Raw genomic sequence first — 9,122 nt, forward strand, 5'->3', positions numbered from 1 at the left:
TTAAGCTAAACATACCCAGTTCCTGCAACCGTTCTTCATATGTTTCAGCCTCCAATCCCCTAATACTCTTTCTTGCTCTTCTCTGCACTCTTTCTAGAGTCTCCACATCTTTTCTACATCGTGGTGACCAGAACTGAATGCCGGATTACAAGTGTGGCCTTACCAAGGCATTATAAAGTGGTATTAACCCTTCACGTGATCTTGATTCTATCCCTCTGTTGATGCAGCCTAGAACTGTGTTGGCTTTTTTGGCAGCTGCTGCACACTGCTGGCTCCTATTTAAATGGTTGTCCACTAGGACTCCAAGATCCCTCTCACAGTTACTACTCTTGAGCAAGGTACCACCTATACTGTACCTGTGCATTCCGTTTCTCTTGCCTAAATGTAGAACCTTTCTCTTTTCACCATTGAATTTCATTTTATTAGATAGTGCCCAATGTTCAAGTTTGTCCAGATCCTTCTGTATCTTAACCCTGTATTCTGGAGTGTTGGCTATTCCTGTCAGCTTGGTGTCATCTGCAAATTTGATGAGTTCCCCATTTATTCCCTCATCCAAATCATTTCTTCTTTTAGACGGCCGTGGAGGCCACTTGGAGGTTTATTTGTGTCATCAAACTTCTTGAAAGAAAAAACAGAAAGTCCAGTTGCCTTTCTTGAAAAACTCCGTTTGGGTCACCTCTCTGTTGCTCCAGAGGTCCTGCTGTTTGCTCAGGTGTCAAGGAAACCCAGGTCTTGCCCTGATGTTCTCTCTGGACCAGGCTTCCTCCTGGCACACCTCCCTTCTGGGTCTGAGTTGGGAGCCTTTCTCTAATGCTCGACTCCTTTGCTTTGGCATCCGGGGTGGCGATGGCTACCCGGAGGTCAGGGGGTGGAAGTCCAGCTTCTAGAGACTTCTTCCAGCATCTTTCTTGCACCTGACCTTGCTGGGTTGGCTTGGGCAAGGCGGCCCTTGTTTGAAGTCTTCTCCACTTCTAGGTGACCTTCCCAAAAGTGGAATCCCGGATGTTCAGTGGAGTGGCCACCTTTCCCAGCCCCTCCCAGGACTCTTCCAATCTAGGCAGCAGTCAGCAGCAAAGAGCAGATCAAAGAAAGACCCGAGGCTTCATTAAGACAGACGGGCTCCTCCCAGGTCCCATCTCACCACATTCTTGTCAGGGCCAGGAAATCAGGAGCCCAGGCGGTTCAGGTGAAGGAGGGTTTGTTGCATGCTAACACTCCCTACAGGAATCTGAACTCCTAACGGTCAAGGCAAATTGGCGGCAGCGGAATTCAAGGAGGGCTGGGCTTGGATCTCTTGTGGGCACAACGGAACTCCAAACTGATGACGCGCTTGACCCCTCCCTCCGCCTGAGCCCGGCCATCTCCTACGTCTCTAACCATTGTGCCTGATCTGGTGCACCCGATTCTAATCGTGGGTATTTGAGACGGGGGTGAATGTGGGGTGCAGTTAGCTAATCTACGGGTGAAATTTTCATGAATGTTTAATTTGCACCATGGACAACAAACTGTAAATAGTTCCTAATATTTCTTATATTAAATCTCCTGCGATCCCCCTTATCTATCAGTATGGTTGAAATGAAGATCAAATACTCTATTTGTATGTTAAAACATGATTATTGTGGTTCCTTGCGCACTCAGCCACGTGTTCACAATGGATTTGGCATTTTTGCTGCCTATCTAGTCTAATCTTCTGATTTTCCTCACAACAACAACAACAACAACAACCCTGTGAGGTGGGTTGGGCTGAGTCACCCAACTGGCTTTCATGCCTAAGGAGAGACGAACTCATGGTCTCCAGGTTTCTAGCCTGGTGCCTTAAGTACAGGGAGGCCTTAACTTATGACCACAATTGAGCCCAAAATTTCTGTTGCTAAGTGAGACATGTGTTGCTACATTTTACGACCTTACTTGCCACAGTTGCTAAGTGAATCCCTGCAGTTGTTCAGTTAGTAATAGGTTGGTAAGTGAATCTGGCTTCCTCGTGGATTTTCCTTGTCAGAAGGTTGTAAAAGGGGATCCCGTGATCTCCGGACCCTGCAAAGACCATAAACACGAGTCAGTTGCGTTTGGATTTTGATCAACGGTCAGCAGTGTGAAAAACCCTCCTTTTTTCCAGTGATGTTTTAACTTTGAACGGTCACTAAATGAACTGCTATGTCGAGACCGGCTCTTCAAAATATGTTGAATAGTTTTCAGAACTATTCAGGGAGGGATCCTTCCTTTTTCTCACGCCTCTTGATGTGGCTACCTGAAAGTCGCCAGTGGAGTGGAATGGGACCCAAGGCCAGGCAGGGGCCGAGAGGACCCTGCTGCAGCCTCCGTTCAAAACGGCAGGGGGTGAAAGGCCGTTTGTGGGTTGTAGCCGAGAGCCTCAGGCAAGAGGGCTGGAGGGGGAAAGGCAGCGTTTGAAGGAGAGCTTTGGCCTTTTGTGGGTCGTGAGCCATTCAGCCCCCTTTCAGTGGGGCTGAGCCCCTGCCTGGCCCAAGCTGGGAATTGAAGCCATGGGGTGTTTCTTCACCAAAGGCTTGAGACCCTGAACTGGCTTGGTCGGCTTGGAAAGGACGGAGTCTCCCAGGGGGTGGTGTTTGGGGGGGGGATGAGGACGGGATCGGGAGCCCCGCACGGTGGCTTGAAAAGCGGACCGGAAGATGTTTCACACCCAAACTAGGGAAGCTCATCAGTGCTAGAAGAGAAGAGGGTTTGCTCTGGATGGATTCTGGAGCGACGTCTCTCGAGGCAGGAAGTGGCAGGCCGTGGAGTTTGTGCAGAAAGGAGGTTTCTGCCCAGCTCCAAGCCCCATGGAAAGCGCTCTCTAGGGCAGGGCTCTCCAACCTCGGGAACCTTAACCCTGGAGGAATTCAACTCCCAGAAATTCAGCCGGGAGTTGAAGTCCGCCAGGCTTAAAGTTCCCAAGGTTGGAGAGCCCCGCCCTAGGGCACTTCCAACGTCCCCAATCCTGGGCGATTTGCGAAGGGGACTTTGGGGGACGGCCTTGTTCCCGAGAGGCTCCATAAGAGGTGAGAGAAGGAGAAAGTTCTTCTTCCTTTGGGGGGGGGGCTGCTTCTCTTCTGCGGAAGACTCGGCTCGTGGCCCCCTCCTTCTCCCCAGCTGCTCTGCCAAAGAATGTGGGGTGGATTTGATCAGGACCTGCAGGGAAGCTGTGGGAATTCCTACTCATTAAAGCAATCTGGATACAAAATGCCTCGTTAATAAAGGAGAATATTTGTAGCTCGGGGTTGAAATGCATGGGGTCTTCGGTGCTCTCTGAGACGTTTCATCCCCTTAAGCCCCGATGTTCTTCCCTGCTTTGGCTAAGGAAAGTCTGCAAGAAAAGCACTCAGAGATCCCACAGTCATCCCCCCTCGTCCCCCCCCCCCCGGCTGATGGTGTTACCTGGCTAGGGCATGAAGTGTTTGCAGAAAAACAACCCAGGTCGGGGAGCAGCGAGAACCCCCAGATGCCCCCCTGGAAAGGCCCAGGAGTCTCTGGCAGAGGCCGAGGGAGGTTGGTGTCACCTCTGCACTGTCTCCTCCCCGTTTGCCCCTTCCTTGTTTCCCCTTTCAGTAACCGCTGGTCCTGGGCTGCTTGGTTGGTCTTGATGCAGGAGGCCCCCCCCCCCCCATCTGGTAGAAATGGTCAGCACCAGCTAAACAATTCAGATATCCGGCCGTAGGTTTAGTCCCTCCAGTAACCGCTTCATTTTCTTCGTCATTTTATTCATCACTCTCACTTTGAAATCTTTCACTGCTCTGGCATTTTATATTCCGATACTCATTTTATAGGTTGTTTCTGTGAATTTCACGCACTGGGCCGCATTTTGCTACGCTATATGAAATAAACAATATCTATTAAAAACAGATTAAAAGCTAACAAGCCAAAGGCATGAAAAGTCAACATGCGAAAGGGATTAAACGTCTCGGATTAATAAGTAGCCTTGAGGCTCCTGGGCCTTCTGGGCCGCTCAGGCCTCCTCGGTCAAGGAGAAGACATGACGAAATAGCCCCACTTATTTGTGGATGGGAAGTCCAGACATCCACGCGGGAGGAGGGCTGCAGAGGGGACGGGCAAGCGTCAGGGAGGATTGCAGGGGATCCGGGAAGCCAAGCGGGAGCTTAAGCACCGTCAAGGGGCCGGCAGCTGTGCAATAGGCTGGGCTCTAGCTGCAGCCCCTGCGTCCCCTTTAAGCAGCTGTGAAGCCAGGTTGCTCCCCTCTAGGGAAGGGGGAAAGGGGTTGAGCAGGGGGCTGGACTAGAAGACCTCCAAGGTTCCTTCCAGCTCTGTTCTGATTCATTCGTCCCACCCACCCCCGCAGCCCCTCAACTGCTCTTAACCGGAATAGAACAGAACAGAATAGGATTCTTTATTGGCCAAGTGTGATTGGACCCAGAAGGAATTTGTCTCGGGTGCAGATGCTTTCGGTGTGCAGAAAAGAAAAGATGCATTTGTCACGGGTCATCAGGCCCCCCACTTGATCATAGTCATGGGGTACAAATAAGCAATTGGGGGATCCTGTGGTGAGGGAGATCCCAGAGCAACTGTGCCGATCCCCCAGGGCCACCCCCGGCCTCTCTCCAGAGGACCAAGGTTTCCAGCTTGCCTCCTGGCTGTACAGGGAGTCCTCGACCTACGACCACAATTGAGCCCAGAATGTATGTTGCTAAGGGAGACGTTGTCAAGTAAGCTTTGTCCCATTTTATGACCTTTCTTGCCGCAGCTGTTAAGGGAATCAATGCAGTCGTTAAATTAGTCACATGGTCGTTAAGTGAACCTGGCTTCCCCATGGACGTTGCTTGTCAGAAGGTCGCAAAAGGGGATCACGTGACCCCCCCGGTCGTAAATGTGAGCCAGTTGTCAATCATCCGGGTGTAAATGAGGTGAGCACCAGGGGATGGCTGCAACCGTCATAATGGTGAACAATGGCAAGAAGTCATTTTTTCCAAGGCTTTTCTTCCTTCAAAGGGTTGTAAGTCGAGGACTGTCCGTAATTGCTGGTATCAGGTGCCTTGGAAGGGCCTGGAAGAGGAGGAGGAGGAGGTCCCTGCCGCCCCCCCCCCCCGGCACCAATGGCCTTTCTTGGCCAGCGGCTGATAAGCCCTGCTCCTCTTCCTTCCGGAAGCTGTGTCCCTACGCTGGCTTCACACCTTGCAGGAATCAGGCTCCCCTTATCTGATCTGGGGGATGAGAGGGGGGGGGATTTTATAACTTTCAAATGCGTCCCTGGCAGAGGCCCCAACCACAATGTCAGTCCTTGTTAGCTTCCCTCCCTCCCCTTTCCCCTCGCCTTCTTTTAAGGGCCGGGTCTTCCTTCCCGAGGAGGGGAAGAGGGGGCCGTATTTCAGCCTTCTGTGTCTCAGTCCATGAGAGGCACCTATAAAACAATCGTGGCCACCTCCGAAGCTCATCAAAACCACCAAGCCCAGGAGGAGCTGCTCCTCCCTCCCTCCCTCCCTCCCTCCCTCCCTCCTTTGCCTTGGCTGCCACTCACCAGGGAGGAGCCCACTGGAGCCTTCCGAGGGAGCTCGCTCGGTGTCAGCAGAGTTGGTGGGATGTGTGGGTGGGGGCCTTCCTGGCCCTCCAACCTCCCAGGAAAGCCCCCTTCTTCTGAGAAGGGCTGGAGAGGAAGGGGCTGGCAGAGTCAGAGGCCGGTCTGGAGCCCAACAGCACGCAGGATGGCCAGGAGGGCTCAGCGTCAGAGAGGTCCTGCTGGTTACCTCTCCCGTCTTCAGAGGTGTCCAGTGGCCGGACGATGGTGGTGCTGAGCATTTCGGGACCAGCTGCTGGTCTGGAGGCTGGTGGGAATTTGGAAGCCAGGAAAGGGCTCCTTTTGGAAGGTCCAGGAGCAAACCCAGCCAGCCTCTTTGCACCCCTTGGCTCGCTGGTTGGGGATGGGGGGGCTTCCTGGTAGAAGTTGCTGCGTATCTCCTCCCTACCAATACCCGCTGAGACTTCCATACTGCTTTTGCAGCCCTCCTTAAGCGGTTTGCAGAGCCAGCCTCTTGCCCTCAACCATCTGGGTCCTCGTTTTACCCACCTCGGAAGGACGGAAGGCTGAGTCCACCTGGAGCCAGTCAGGATCAAACTGCTGGCTGGGCATTGAGTTGACCTGCCATGCTGCATTCTAACCACTGCGCCACCACCGTGTCTGGTCTCTTAATGCTGTCAATCATTAGTTGTCCGATCCTCATTGGTGTTTTGGTATTGACGTCTTCCCCAGTCGCCTTCAACCTGATGCCCTTTTGTCCCTCCTCAGTTCACTTGCAAGCGGAAGGAAGATGGGCAGGGGGTTGGTCTAGAAGACCTCCAAGGTCCCTTCCAACTCCGTCATTCTGCTCTGTGAAGAAGATAACCACACCTTGGCTAACCGTTGGGTTTTTGTGATGAACTGTGTCTTGAATCCCCCTGTGAGTCTGGATGGCTGTTCACGCCTGCCAGTCTCTCGATTTCTCCATTCCCTAGATAGGAACCGAGGGAAATTGCTCTTATTTTTCATTCTTATTTTTACATTTTGCTTAATGGCTCTTTCCTTGCAGGCATTGCTCTTGTGCAAAGACCGGATGGCATCATGGCGTAACATTTAGTGGCCGTTCAGAGTTACAACAGCACTGAAAAAAAGGGACTTATGGCTCTTTTTTCACACTTAACGGCCGTTTAAGCCTCCCCCTGGTCACGTGATCCAAGTTCAGGCGTTTAGTGACTGGCGGGTATTTATGATGCTCGCCGTGTCCCGGGGTCCTGGGATCACTCCTTGGCTTGCAAGTGAAGTTGATGGGGAGGCCATATTCCACTTAGCAGCCATGTTTCTAGCTTAACCGCTGCAGTCGCAAAACGGGGCAAAGCTCGCTTAACAAATGTCTCACTTAGCAACAGAAACGTGGGGCTGAATTGTGGTTGTTGAGCCAGGGGCTGCCAGAAGGGTGACCCAAGCCACGCGGGTCTTGGCTGAGCAGTGGGATGGAAACTATTAACCACCATGAGGCGGGAGAGAAAGAATCAGCTGGCCGGTCGACGGTCTCCCTGGGCTGACAAGGACTGGGGCAGCCCCTGCTTTCCCTGGGCTGCTGCACCAAAGCCTGGCCTCAGGAACTTGTGGACTTCAACTCCCAGAATTCCCCATCCAGCTCTTCCCTGGTGGAATAAGAAATTGAGAGAGAAACGATGTCATTTTAAAAAAAGGAGGGGGGGGGAACTGTAGGAGGTGACCAGGCTGAGCCAGAGGGAGGGGGGGGGTCAAGCGCCTCATCAGTATAAGTATAATCTTTGTTGTCATTGGACTTTGGTTGGAGTCCCTTCACACCCACAAGAGGGCCAAGTTCAGCCCTCCTTGAATTCTGCTGTCTCTTATCCCCCGCCAATTTGTTCTTGACTGTTAGTGGGTCCGATTGTCGTAGAGAGGAGGAGGAGGAGGAGGAGGGATGAAAGAGGCTGGGTTGCCGGTTTCTTGCGCCTGGCGGAAACAAAGCTAACCCTGGTTGACGTGAGCCGCCTTCACCTTGTCTCCGTGGCTTCCCTTCCCTGCTTCTGCCCCCGTCCATCCTCCTCCTCCTCCTCCTCCTCCTCACTCTTCAAGCGGAGCCCTCCCTCTTCTCCTCAGCCCTGCTCCAGCCCCCCCCCCCCCCCCCCCGCGTGCCCTCAGCCCTCTCCTTGCCCGGTTCTTTTGCCCTTCTGCTTTGCTCCCTTCTCTTCCCTTGACCAGGCCGGAGTGAGTTCTCCTTTTGGGGTGGACTCCTCTTGACCCACTCCTTCTGGGGTCTCTCCCACCCTGTCTGCCCCTCTGCTTCTCCAGCAACGCCTTCCCGCTGCGTTCGCCTGGATGTGTTCTCAGCCCAGCCTCTGCCCTGCCCAGCACGGGCTCAACGCGCTTTCACACGGCTGCGGAGGCCATGCGGGGCTTCCCCAGAGGCTTCTTTCAGGCCTCGCCTTCCGGGATTCGATCTCTGGGGAAGGGGCGTCCCGTTTATGGCACTCTGCCCCCCTCCCCCCCCCGGAAGAGCTTCTGGGAGAAACAGAGCGGATGCTTTCTGCCAACCTGCCCAACCTCCCCCCCCCCCGGCTTCCCTTGTGGGTGGCAGGGGCTCCTCTTGCCCGCTTGTGGCGATGCCACGGAGGGTTTTGTTTCTTATTGAGGCCACCGGGAAGAAGCCGAGGGTGCCAGGAAGTTCCCAGGTGGTGATTCCTTGGCTTCCTTAGAAGTCAGCCCCGCCTCAAACACCTGGCAGGTTGAGAATATTTCCTGTGGGGGCCCCGTTGCCTCCAGAACTGCCCTTGTTATCGTCCTGCGGCATTTAGGTGTGACTGGCAGCTGCTCCCCCCCTCCCTCCCTCCCTCCCTCCCTCCCTCCCTTTGGGCAAAGGCCTTGGTGCTCCCTTCATGCCCACAGGCTCCGATGCCACAAAAGGACTCGGGGGACACCCTCCCCCCACGCCTTCTTCCCTCCATTAAAACATCCAGTTTACAGGTAGTCCTCAACTTACAACGGTCATTTAGTGACCGTCCGAAGTTACGATGGCACCGAAAAAAGTCACGTGGTTTGCATTCAGGTGCTTAACAACTGACTCCTATTTATGACGGCTACAGTGTCCTGGGGTCATGTGATCTCGTTTTGCGACCACCTGACAAGCCAAGTCAACACAGATTCACTTAACAACTGTGTGATCAACTGCAGCGATCCACTTAACAACCGTAACAAGAAAAGTCACAAAATGGGGCATAATGCACTTAACAACTGTGTCACTTAACATAAACTTTGGGCTCCGTTGTGGTTGTAACTCGAGGACTAGCTGCATACATAATTACGTAGAAGTTTGAAGTCGAGGTGGTACATTGTTAATCTGCCGATGCTTTTTTTTCCTTCTCCCCATTTTCCTCCCCTATTTTGCCCCTATTTTATTTTCTTAATTTGTTAAGTGAATTTTGCCCCATTTTTACAACGGTTGTTAAGTGAACTCCTGCAGTCATTAAGGTAGTCACATGGCTGTTAAGTGGATCAGGCTTCCCCCTTCACTTTGCTCGTCAGGAGGTCGCAAAGGGGAGTCCCGTGAGCGTGGGAAGACTGAGGCCGTCACAAAGAGGAGTCTGAATTCGGATGATGTGACCGGGGGGGGGGGGGGGGGGGCTGGAAGGGC

This window comes from Natrix helvetica (assembly GCF_964273705.1).
Source record: "Natrix helvetica genome assembly, chromosome: 7".
Taxonomy (NCBI): Eukaryota; Metazoa; Chordata; class Lepidosauria; order Squamata; family Natricidae; genus Natrix; species Natrix helvetica.